This window comes from Falco peregrinus, chromosome 4, assembly GCF_023634155.1.
Source record: "Falco peregrinus isolate bFalPer1 chromosome 4, bFalPer1.pri, whole genome shotgun sequence".
Classification (NCBI taxonomy): Eukaryota; Metazoa; Chordata; class Aves; order Falconiformes; family Falconidae; genus Falco; species Falco peregrinus.
Genome location: NC_073724.1, coordinates 96778816 through 96792812, shown reverse-complemented (window position 1 = coordinate 96792812; position 13997 = coordinate 96778816).

Sequence of the window (13997 nt, the reverse complement as noted above, 5' to 3'; positions counted from 1 at the left end):
GCAGCACCAAACTGGGCAGGACTGCTTGAAAGTGTGGGAAGACCCCTTGTTATACAACAGTTCCAGCGTTACCTCAGTCTCTGGCTTCCTGAACCTGATTAGGTACAAATGTGTGGTCCATCACTGAAACAAATTACTAAGTCTTGCAGTGGAGAAAGTCTCAGTGCTGTAGAATGTGGCAGACACCCAAACAATGATGTCATCTTGTGACATAAATATAGCTGTCCTCACATATATGCTATTTTAGCCATGTCATCGAAGCAATACTTTGCATGTAATCTATCAGAGGAGGAACAAAAATATTTTTAATATTTGATTTAATAATTTGAACTGAAAAGCCACAAGAAATAAGAAAGAGAATATGAAAATGCCACATTTACAGGGATAAATTTTTGTATTATAGAGTTTGATTATTCTTGGCTAAACAAACACACTCAGCGCTTAAAGGAAGTGGTTCCTTTGTTATTTCTCTGTGACATAACTAAAAAAAGAGTGAGCTGGAAGAAAATTCTCAGATATCCATATGGCTTAGATTCCTTAGGTCCCATTTCCAAAGTAAACTGAGAACTTAAAACATCAAGTGCTTTCAGGAATTGTGACTACTTGTTATAAGAAAAATCTCTGAATTTCTAGCACTTGACAAATTGCTAATGAAAACAAGGAGCTAAACAAGATGTGTACAAAAGATATGGCTCACTTTTGTTTCTAAAGTGACTAAGCACATAGACAAATCTACTGGAATTGCTGGAAGTCACAGGGAAAAATAAAACAAACCAGTGTGCATTTCAATAGATTTTAAGCAATATACTTGGAACAACATTTATATACTACATATTTAAAATGATAAATTAAATATACTGAAGTATCTCCGACTTTTCTATGTTAGCTGCTTTTGTATTGAGTTTACGTGACAGTTCCTTACATTTATTTCTATTTTTATAATGTTCATTTAATAGTATGATTGATGAGATGGTTTTGAGGGGGAAAAAAAATCAAGTAAGTAGCCTGGATAAGAGATGCAGATATCTTGTTTACCATTAACCAATGGCAGCAAGAACAAAATCTAGAGTAATGAAGCAGAAAGTTAAAGATCTCCTGTAGGAGCTGACAAAAATCTTACAATTTGATTCCATGTAATGAAGAAAAAAAAAAATTCCTGAAGAAAGTTAGCTGTTTTCTTTCCTAGGACCATTAGTGATCATTTATTATATATAGGACTACCAATTATATTTTTAATAAGGACTACACATTGTCCTTGTAGTCACCAAGATTTGAACCAGGGAAATAATCTGACCCTGCTAACTCACCAGATATGTGGAAACAGCAGGCAATGCAGATTAGTTCTCCCTCTGCATTGTCAGCTGTTGTGTGACTACTACCTTTCTCACTTAGGAAGGATTGGCTGCTCTAGAAAATATGATATGTCACTGGACCCTTTAAAATGTGGTCAGTATTCACCAAGATTATAATAGCAGTCATATTGTTATGAGATTATTTTAATCTTGGAAGCATAAGAACACCAAGGCAGATCATTTACATCTTTTCAGGGTAGTTAGGACCAGGAACAATCTAGCTCAAAATTACCAAAATTCGGTATTTATATGGTGGTTTTAAAAGGAATTTGATGGACTCCTCCCCTTGATTGTTGACAAGAATCCACATCATAAAACCCTCCCTGAATCATGCTAGTCTGATACCTTACTCCAGAGAGAGGACAGCAGAACAAGGAACTCAAAGGGCCCACAACATGCTACCTTCTCTGATTGTAATGAGGGTCTCCCCAGCTTGGCTTGGGGAGGTAAGGCAGAGACTAGAGGAACATAGAGTTGTAACTAGATTTGTGTCACTTTACCTAGGAAGAAATGACCTGATGATGCAGGCCAATGCAATAAGATCTCCTGCTGTTCTGTCCTATACCCTAGTACTCAAGTTTTTGTTACTGTTTTAATTCTGCCACAGTAGGAAGCTGCTCATGCTGTATATTATTCTTGTGTCAGCCATGATTATAAAACATCTACCTCCTGAGCTTTTTTACAAGCAGTAATTTATTTTTAAAAATAAAAAAAGCATTTTAGGTTATTTTTAAACAAAAACAAACCTGTGAGTATGTGAGTAGCAGCAGCTATAGCAGAAAGAGCTAATTTGTTTTTCTCATCCACAGCCTCATGCAGTGTCGTTTTTCTTTTTCACATCCTTGCACTGTTCAAAACACTAGTTTATGGCACAGCTCATAGGGCTTACAAACGCACTTTCCTTCAGAGTCTGGTGTGTATTCTCCTGAGGCTCTCAGACAATTACAGTAAAAAATAGAAGCATCAATTGCAATCTTTTCACACAGCATGGTATTACTCCTGTTGAGGTTTTAATTGGTCCTAAGACTGTACATATCAGCAGTTTTTCAAAATTACATTATAAACTGATATTTCATTTGGCCTAAAATTGGGCTTATTTTCTTGTTGCGCCAAGGTTTACCAGACACTGAAATCAGTATGGTTCCCAAGCTCGCGGGCAAAGGGGTTTGCGATTTAAGGATTCAGTTGTTGCCTAGACTGGTAATTATGGAACCTTGCCAGGCTGGGGAAGCAGCAAGGGGCTAAAGACCTTCCCCTGTACATAACACTACTATCTCACAGAGGAAGCAGCAGAATGCATTAGAGTTAGATACAGGACTATATTATATCCTGGGATATGTTGGAAGAGAACCAGGATGGAAACTGGTGGAAGAATGGGTGGAAAAAAATCTCCTACCTGTATTTCTGTATGTTGTCTTTGCTATTCTTGCCTAAGCCAAATTTTTCAAAGCCATCTCCTGGCTTTTCAAAGCCACAGAATCAGTGGGAATTTTACTCTACTTATGACACACAGTCTGCCTGAAACAACATCCATTGAGAACAGTGGGAAAATTTGAATTTACATAGATTTGCATTAGATTGTACCTTCACATTTCCTTTTTATAAAACAAACAATCCCTCTGCTCCTGAGGCTGGACATAGTTTATCAAATATACCTAGAAATCATAGTCCAAATAAACCAATATATCATACAAGTTCATAATAGTGACTCTAAGCAGGATCTGAAGAAAGCTATATTGTGCAATATAATCATAAAAGCTGGAAAAAAAGCTATATTGTTATTTTCTTTAAGTCATTTTTCTGAGGCACTCTGTCTTCTATGTGATTTTCAAAAAGTTTTACAGAGCTATATTGAAAGGTTCCACAGGTTAATATTTCACTGAGAAGTCATACAACAAGCTTTTCTGATATTAAGTATTTGACTACAGCAACAAGGTTTCTAAGGTTATACATTGTTAATGGAGAGATTTTAAAGTTCAGGATTTCCTTATATGACATATAAAAATAAAAAATGACATTCAGGTAAATCAAGAACAAAGCATCATTTAAATGGGACATACTTTGAAACAGAACAAAAAAGCCCAAGAAGTGCTCTAAATAGCTTTTAAATAGGAAAAATAGCCCTTATTACTTCCTTAACGCTTATCTCCTGCTCAATACCTTCAAAGCATTTCTATAAAACCTTGTAAATAATTTTTACAATGCTGACAAAGTGTGAATTTTGCTAATTGCATCTGATGTCCTTCTTGGCAATCCTAATGCAGAGATGACTAAATTGCTGAACAATGCATTCTGTCATGCCTGTGAATTTCTTGGCTACCTGCTAAACAGTTCCAAGGTTTAAGAAATACAGGATTCTAAATTAGGAAGACAATAGATCAACAGATCAAATCCTGTTTCAAACTCTGCTGAATATCTGATATTGCAGGTTGAAGAAAAAAGCCCTGTTCTTAACCATCCACCTATTTATCAGTTACTGCATATGAAGAAAGACATTCTTTCTGATTATCACAGGCAATCTGCTTACTCTTTGATGCATAAGATCTAAATAGCCCTATTTTTACCATATTTTATACATTTAATAGGAAATAATTAAGTTTACATAAAAGATTAATCCACAGTATTTGATTGTTGGAAACAGACTTTGGACAATCCCTTTATTCTGAAATCACAGGATGACTGACACCATTAGGGGAACAGAGAACATCATATTATATTGATGAATGATGTCAAGGACATACAGCATATGATGTTCTATGATAAATTAAAGCTGGGAAAAAAAAGGGAGAGGAAAGCAATGACTCTTTACCTGAGGGTGCTTCTGTAACATTTAGCAATGGCCAAGAATGAGTATTCTACTATACGACTAAATATATTGTAAATTTAGTAAAGATTTAAATCTAGTAAGTTGAAGTTTCTTCGTACATTATAGACAAAATCCTGAACCTATGGAAATCAACAGCAAGATAAAAATTTCCTTCATGATGATAAAAATGTCTTTCCATTTCTATAATGATTTAATAATTGAAGCTTTTGATACTACCAAAAAAATTAACAGTATCATCTTTTAAACGTACATATCTGACTTTTCTCAGAGGTTCTTTGACTACTGATACAGTACAGGCCTCACGTATCCGAGCAGCTATACAGTGAAGCTGATCAGCTGCCTTGTGAAATCACTGGAAAGTCTTGGAATTGTTTTGATAATCACCAGTTTGATAAACACAAGTTTTCTGAAAGAACAGTGTACCTCCTAGAACAAAATTAAGACTTTAGATACCTTTTAAAAATATATGAAAATTTCTATTAGAAATAGAAACAATTTTTCTGTTTGTATCTTCAGTATTAGCTAGTTTAGATAAGGTACAATATGCAAAATAGGCCCATTGATATGGCCCTGAGTGTACCTCCACATCTATGTCTTTGTCTTCTTCCACACTCTTAAACATCTAAGAAAACTCTTCCTTGATCTTTTAGATACCTTGTTCGAAGACACTGCTCCTGTAATGCCTATAGAAGCTTGTGATTTTACATTTGTATCAATGCTTAAATAAATTTTCATATGCGATATTGCTATAACTCATTTGGCTTCATCATGTTCTCTCCTCGCTGTTTATTAGCTCCATTTGTTATGTTGCATTTAAAATTAGATTGGGAGATATTTGGGGAAGGAATTATTAGCAGTTTGCAATCGGAACTCTAATTATGTTGCTACTGGAGGGTGCTGAGGAAGCCATAGCTGAGTGAACAGATGTACTCATTTTTAATAGGGAAACTCATGTCTTAGTAAATTACTGCTCCATTTTCTAGAATATGGGCCAATTGAAATACTTGCAGGTAAAAAGCGGTAACAGAACCGAAAGTGAAAAGGCATGACATATCTGACATACTAAATGCTGACACTTTATGCTGCTGCTTAGACGCAGAACACTACTGCAGAATGCAAATAGACCCAAGACTCCTTCCACCAGTTAGCAACAAAACAACAGAAAGGCAGAGTTTCTGGAAAAGATAAACAAGGTGCCGATGGGAACAGGTACAAGAGAAAGGAAGGGTTTATTGCCTGGCAATGTTATAGAATCACAGTGGCTTTTTTTGGGGGGGGGGAAATAATTTACCAGCAGAGGCACCAATGGCCTAAAAAGCCACATTTCTGCTTCCTAGAAGAAATAGCCTGCTCTGCCTGAGTTGAAGAATGACAGAAAAGATACAGAAGCTAATTAAGAGCTTACTAAGCTAAGCAGGAAGCTTACAATGATAAAAGGGCCAAGGTCTGTGGGACCTGAATAAATACATACAACTTGATCCTGTCTGGACTAAATCCCCACATAAAGCAATCAAAGAATGAACAGTCCAAGCTGCAGACAGACACTGTATATCTGAGTTCACCAGACGCATGCAGAGTGATGGAGATGAGATTGAAGACAAATATAGGAGAGCACAGCAGCTGGACCAGACAGCTCTAGCTTAGTATCCTGTCTCTGACAGCTGCCAAAGAAGATGCATAGGACAGAGTAAAAAGTAGGGCAAATATAGCATTTCCCTGGACATTCTCCCAGCCTCCAACAATTGTGTTCTAGTGTCTCTCTGAGCCAGATATAGCTTCCACCAAGTTAGTAAACATTGCAGATATTTCTTCTCTGAGTTTATGCAGCCTCCTCCCTGAACTCACATGAACTTTTAGCTCCACAGTATCCTGTGGCAAGGACTTCCACAGCGTAGCTATGCCCTGTGTGAAGAACCACATTCTTCTCCTTGTTTTGAACCTGTCAAGTGCTACTTTGAGTTCATGACATTAGATCCCACAAGCAGCATAAGCAATCAGTCTCCTGTGCTCAAGGTTTTCCAGGAGGCAGTCAGCATGACTGGTCAGTGAGTACTGAAGTTAGGACCAGGAAATCATACAATACCTATCAGTATTGTATGATATACAAACAAAATACATTTGTGAGAAAGGCCAAAGAATATATGTCAGCACTGTACCACTGGTTGTTCATACTGCTCAAGACTAAGCATGTTCCTTGGCACAATTTTGGCCCATTCTAACTAATACTTTCTAAGACAATGCCAAGACATGGTCTGAATTACAGCACATGCTAGAGTTTGTTCCTAACAGGCAGCACGGAAAAGACTGCACCAGGTTTGACTTCTTTCACCTTCCCTGGTCCTCCAGCACTACCCTAACAAGCCCTTCATCCTCCAAAACATTCCATATGCCCTCATGTCATACCGCAGGATATGTCATATATATGTTCATTGTCATGCTATGAAAACTTCACTCTGGTGGGATGCAAGTCAGTCTTCACATTATATCAGATACTCAAAAAAACCCCCAACACATAAAAATAATTAAATAATAACTTATATTACATAAAATAAATAATATTATATGAATAATAAAGGCTGGACACACCAAAATCTGTATCATTCAGCTTCAGGCCCAGAGAATGGTCCCTAAGCATAGTTTGATTTAGCAGCACACATATAGCCTTGCTTTACTTCTATACTGATAGAACCAACAGGGTTTGGGCTTACATCATTAAACTATTTACATGATCCTTGGCATGATTTTTGTTTGGGCCAATGAATACTTATTCAAAGGGAAGCCTGGGTGTTGCCTGGGGAATAGCAAAGGCCTGGGGCTATTCTCAGCAGACCCCATGGATGGGAACAAACACTTTGGTGTCCTCCTCTGTAACATTTGGTGACAGCTGGTCTCGTTGACAGAGAATGGCCACTCTGGTTTTATTTACTAGTATATGCGTTTGCTGTGATTAACAAGTAAACGACATTTGCACAAATAGAACTGTACAATTTCATATAGCCTTCCACACATAATCTGCAAGCAGTATGTCTAAAGCACTCAAGTGGAAACCATTCACCAGGTCCGAAAAGATGTGCTGGCATTCAAAGAGGGAAGATACACTGATCTTGCACCTTTCCTCTTTACCTCTTTCCTATCAAGCCTGTTAGCTTATCTTCTAGGTACAAAGAATTCATCTTGGTTCTGATCTCTGATACAGACTTCTAACTAGCCATCACACAAGGATATTATAAATTGCTAAAAGGGAAGATGCTTAAGTGCAGAGAACATGATAAAAGAAGAACAGGTTCCAGAAAAGAAAATTTTGTAGGAGGCAGCAAAAGTGACAGTCTGAGCACATTTGAATGCTACTTATAGCCACAGGACCCCTATAAATAATTGCCTTAACAAAGAGCTGTTTAGAAACAGGGAGGTCCCTTATCATCCAGATCAGAAGCCATGAAATAGAGGCCATTTACAAAACTACCAAGAGTGGTCTTAAGTCTCTACATGAAGATGACATTAAGTTAAGAACAGGGCAGCAAAAATAACCTTAATGCATCTTTCTGACAATGTAGCTTCACAAGATTTTAAATGGACTGAAGTTGGCACAAGCAAAGTCTTGACAACTTCTTACACCCCTGCTGACTCTATAGCAGGAATTCCAGGGATTTAGACTGGTAAAAAATGATTACTTTTATTGCCCATTTAGCTCACTAAACTAGCTTTTCATCAAATTAGATAAGCATAGTAATAGAAAAGGGAAAAGGGTAGAAAGTTGGGGGATGGGGGAGAGAAAGAAGCATGTCAGCCACAATTTAGATAATTTTAAAAAGTTAAGAAGTGTTAGCCTATGCACCTTATTTCTCTACCACAAACCAGTGCTGGCACATACATGCAGCTAGAAAATAATCCATTGATTTTAACAACTGTGTATCTGACAGATTAACTTAAATGGCTTTTCAAGGCCTCCATACCCTGATGGTATAAGCTGATTCTTCCAGATGATAGACACCCGAGGCAAAATGAAACAGGAGAACAGCTCTGCCATGAGTACCGAAAATTATTCATATGAACTTAGTCCTACTTGCACTAAGTTTAAAAAGAAGGTCTTCACACAGTTGAATAGGAATTCTTCTCTTCACTGTAAGGGAATGTAAATTTAGACAGATACCTAAAGAAGTGGAAGGACTAAATAGATGAAGAGAACTAATGCAAAATACTTACTTAACCTGTTATGTCTTATCTTCCTTAAATTCAACAGCATAGCAGTCTGTGTCTCAAGGCATGTTTTTTATAATTTTATTTAATTTAGTTTAGTCCTAGGTTCTGCATTGCCTGCTTTAACAAAACCCACTAATTTTAAAACGGCCTTGCCTAAGACAGATAACGAGAGGAATGATCAGAAGACTTCATGATACAGTTTTCCTTTTTGTCTGACAATAAGAAAAGCGGCAGTTTAGTCACTATAAAGTTGTAATATCAGAGAACAGGAAGTCAATCATATAATCTCAGCTGGTAAAGCTTTTCAGCACAAGGAACTCTGGAACTGTGGTTCATTCCAATTCACTCAATAGCAATACAGCTGTATGAAGACATATCAGTACTAATGGCTTTTCATAGTAGGTATTGTTCTGTGGTGATTTTCCAGGACCACAGTTATGTAATAGTGTTATGTACACTATTGTATGTATACTGTTACTGAAGGCAGATAAATCTGTGGTAAACACTTTTCTTACTAATTTTCTAATCCATATTTTTTCTGTCATTGTGTACTGGACATTTTAACATATAAAAACAGTAAGTGTAGCACAATGTAGCATGCTTTGCTGTTATAGATATATTTATAACAGAAACACATTTACATTGAGGGTACGAGAATACGTTGCTTTTAACTGAAAAGGAAAGTGTAAATATAAACTGTTGTTCGTCACACATCCTGTATAACTTTTTGTCCAGATTACAGAGAACTACTCCCATCCCAGTAAGCAGATTCCACCTACTTACATATGAACAGGGCTGGTCTCACATTAGCTGAGTAAACCTCTGATGAGTTTACTGACTGAGTAAAATATCGGAACTCGAAAGATTAGCAAACTTTACTGAAACTGATTTCATTTAAGATGAAAGCTCTCCTGAAAATGAAGTCTTAGGAGTAAACTGGAAAATTCAAAAAGCTTTAGTATGTCCACTGATGCAATAAAAATGCAACTACTCAGCAAGGGAAAGGAAAAAATTAAGAGACATGAGCAAGACTTCTGTGGCCTGAATAGAAGAAATCCTACAAACATAATTTGATGATTTTATAGGAGATGAAATTATAGTAGTCAAACTCTGAAACATTAGTGGGTTCATAAAGGACAGTATGTGCTATAGAACCTTTGAGTTTCAGTAAATGTATGAAAACTATGATTAGGGACAAACAATGGGTTCTGCCATTGGCACAGCATAGACACAGGTTTGCGTAACACATCATGTTCCAGCAACCTTCTTCATAGAAATGCAATAGAAATCTGATTTTCATGTCCCACATTTATTGCCATCTTTGGAAATACACCTAGCTGTATTCAGAGGTGTCTGAATTTCATTTATTAATAATCTATGAATTCAAAGGAGCTGGGCTATTTATCATCTGGAGAAACAGTTAAAAAGAAAGAAAAAAAAAAGAGTTATCAAATATTAGGAATCTAGAAAACACCTATTATCTTACCCACATTAGTCAGAATATTACAGGCAGAGCTAATTAGGAAATTTTTGATGTAACTTCTTCCCTGTACATTCATCTAACTTTTTGCAAAAATGCATTATTTTTCATGATTTTTTCATTGTAAAAGTAGCCCAGGTCAGTAAAATTTTCTAGTTCTGGTAAGAACAGAAGCAAGGCCCCCCCCTATTTCAAAATAATGCATAGTCCTTCATCAGTGACATCTATCCTTGCCCCGAAAGAGACAAAAAATTTCCTATGTCAACATCTTCACAAAATTAATTCCTAATTACAGGTCAAGCACCAGTATTTGTTCATATATTTAAATATCTGACAGCATGTATGTAATTCTCTAAACAGCTTTATGATTAGTTTCCATATGGAAAATGTGTGCCATATTTAGAATACAACCAGGAAATAATATTGAATGTTTCTTAACTTAATTGGTTTCAGAATACCTTTAAAATTCAAGTCTGGAGTCCTAAGTGGACAAGAGTTTCCTTTGTTCCAGGTCTTCTGTTATTGCAAAATGCAGGCTGATGGAAACTGAAGAACGTGGCTACATCTTTTAGTCAGTATCCTTGCAAATCTCAGAGGAAAGACCTAAATTAAAAACGAAAATAGCCTAGGGTTTTTATCAAAATCTTCAATATAAAGTGGGCATGTACTCAACATAGCTGTAGTTCATCTGAAGAATGGATCTGTAACTCTACATGTCCCCAGATGGATGTTTGAATTTATATTCAGAATATTTTAAAATTTTCATCTGTCTCCTTATGTTTTTCTATAATGATTAACTGTGCTGCTGTAAATCTTGCTTAAATGTGTAGTTGGACAGTTCCTAATGTTAGAAAAAAGGGTCTTAGGTTTGCACAGCTATGTACAATTGAGGCCACAGAGGCCTAAGAACAGCAAAATATATCGCATCTCCTTTTCTTCTAATTCTCCAGGCACACTAGAGACTAGGGAAGCTCAGCAGGGTTTGGCCCTTAGCAGCAGGAGTTAGAACATGAAGAAGTACCGATTAAATCAGAACATTTTATAATACTGCCAAGTGTCCTGTGTGCATGAAAATGTGGTAATTTTGCTTTTTTTTTTTTTAATACACTTATTTCTTTTCATCTTCCCACTTCTTTAGTAAAGGGCGTTGCTTAATCTTTTCCATGTAGACAAATGTATAAAATGTACAAAAGCTTTTGCAGTAATGACTGACGGACAGGATGTATCCTCCAATCAAATGTTATCCCTGTAGCCTTTTCCAGAATACATTTTCAGTGGTGGTGAAAATGTATCTTCTTACACCTTTTTAGTTTGCCTCATCACTGCATGGAAATCTTCTATGATGTTTTCATTACTTTAATTTTACAGACTAAATAAAAGATTGTAAAATAAACCATGACTCCTTTAAAGAACTAGGATTTCTTGGGTTTACATCTCTTATAAAGAAGCAGCTTCTTCAGTGTTGCCAATCTCTATGGGATATATTTATTTTAGACTTTTATTTGGCTATCACCATTAATGTTGTTCTTTCCACAACTACATTCAATCTGCATGTCATCAGCGTGTCACCAATAGAACATATGTCATTTAATTATGGTCTTTGGTTTTCTTTTTTCATTTTTCATTGTAATTAGTGATCTGGTCTTTCATGGCATGCTACATTTACTTGCAGCAATATAGGTGCTCTGATGGGGACAGGGTGATATAGCCTAGAGTGACAGCCAACAGAGTGGCAATAATCTACTAAAATAGTTGAAACTGAAGAGAAAAATCTATCTTGCTTAGCTAAGCAGCCTCAAGGATCAAAGGATGCCAAACAGTCTTCTGTCTGAAAAACACAAGTTCCTGTACAGCAAAACGGTACTTGGACTTGTTAATAGCTACTCAGATCGCTAGCCACAATCATGCTATAAAGATATTTAGGAGGTCAGTATAATAGCGCTCGGATTGGTTCTAACGCTGTTTCAATAATCAGTTTAAAAATGCTTAAAAACTATTTATGTATATATATTTAAACACTGGACCCAGGTCTTACAGTTTTACTTCAATTTGGGCATAAGATGGAGCTTCTTTTATAGTGCCTGTCATTGTGTCACTTCACAATGACATAGCTGCTGGTAGTAAAAGGCTCAAAATGCCATTTGTAGTTAAAATCTCTATTTTCAGATACATTGTCTAGTTTACTCATGCAGAGAAGTCATTTTACCTTTTGACCTTTGTGCTGGACTGAACACATTGAGTGAAGACATATTTTAACAGTCCTTATATTTGAGTGAATTGTGACTGCAGCTGAAATAGCCAGTCTTCTGTATTATTCTCATTAATTTATTTGTGATACACTTGGCCAAACCATTCCATTTTAAATACTTACTTCTTTTTGTTTAGATTTATAGTGAAGTTAAAAAATTAATGAAGTAGAAAATCAAAGCATTCTAGAGCATTTCAATCAGATTTAAAGTACCACAATGGCAATGCTTCATGCAGGCCCAGGTTTTAAAATGGTGAAGATTTTTACTTAACAAATTTTGTTTGTCTGTTTAACTACTTTTTACAGCAAGGAAGAACTTAACTGAAAGCTTAAGCATAAACCCATGCTTAAACACATTGCTGAGGTAAGGCACAATTCCCTATTTTTTCTCCTCGGGATAACATGAAATCCTATGGAAGTTTAACGACCTAATAATAAAAAGGGGTTAGGGCCCTTTCAGAGATGCTTACATGTCTTCACTCACGAGCTGAAAGTATCTAAAAGCCTACTGGTCTGAGTCCTAGCTATTTAAGACTGACCTAATCCAAAAAGGATTTTTTTTCACTGGTACTTTAAAAGCCTGGAGTATCTGTCAGAGCACTTGCTGGAAGCTGGCATGCATTAATAAAAACAGTATCTCTGAGGGCTGGAAGAACTAAGTAGGTTATATGGGGTTATCACAGAAGTTGCAATTAAGTTAAGCATGACATTGATAGGCATGAGAAAAGCAGCATATCATTCAGAAATTATTAAAAAGTCCGGCAAATGAGCAAAGGATCTGAAAAAGCTTAAAAAGGCTAGTCATAAATATAGCCAACCAAAAATACCAAAGGAATTAATGGTCAAGTTCAGAAACTACTCTGAAGAACAGCAGGTGCTGAGCAGAGAGAAAAGCTGCACATGAGAAACACTGTAGACCCACAAAATGGAAATGTAGAAGGAAGGCAGAGGAACAAGTCACTCTGTGATGCTGAGTGTAACAAGGGACTCGAAGGTAAGCACTGGGCAGGATGCTGCTGCTGTAGCCTCCACAGACTCAATCACGTGCAAGGACAGTGCTGACGAAGTAGTACAAGGTGAATTTGCTAATTCATGGCAATCTGCAAAAAAATCTGATTCATGAACGTTTGTGTGATGTAATGTAACTAACTCTTTCACATAAACAGGTAATACGGTACTAAAGTGTTCTCTCTTTGCCCCTACTTAAGTTTATGTGATCTTTATGAGTAACTTGAATGTCTAGGCTAATGAAGCTACCACCTGCATTGTGGCTTTCTGGCTGCGTGAATAAACATGAACGCAGGGCTGATAAAATATGAATAGGCACATGAACCTTTTATTGTATTTTTCCTCACGGAAATCACACAAGTGAAAGACCGGGCTGACATATTTCAGATTGTTCATGTGCAAACCCATGTTTTATTACCTTAAGAAATTCTCCTTTCACATAATGTCATTTGTGCATCATGCTTCATTTATTTGGGCTACTACATGAAGAAACAAAATGAGAGTTTCCCTATTATATACATATTCTCTACGTAATTCTGTACATACGTATTCTGTATATGCAGAAAGCCACGAACATAGATGGAGCTTGCAACTTCACAGTGTAGTACATAGATTTTGGGCAACCCATTGATTTATAATGAAGCTGCAAGTCCAGGGTGACAACCAAGACAAAGAACCTAAGGACCATATGTTCCCCTGACACAGAAAACTGTCCTCTTTTTGCCGGCCATCTGTACAGGTCAAGAGGCCGAACACACGCTGATGGACCTGGTCACAGGCAGGGCGAGCGGACCATGTGTGCCTGAAGGGCTTTTTTCTGCCAGCCCCTCGCCGCCTCCTTCCCTGCCTGCGTACCCTCCAGCGGCTGGGGCGGTGGGTCAC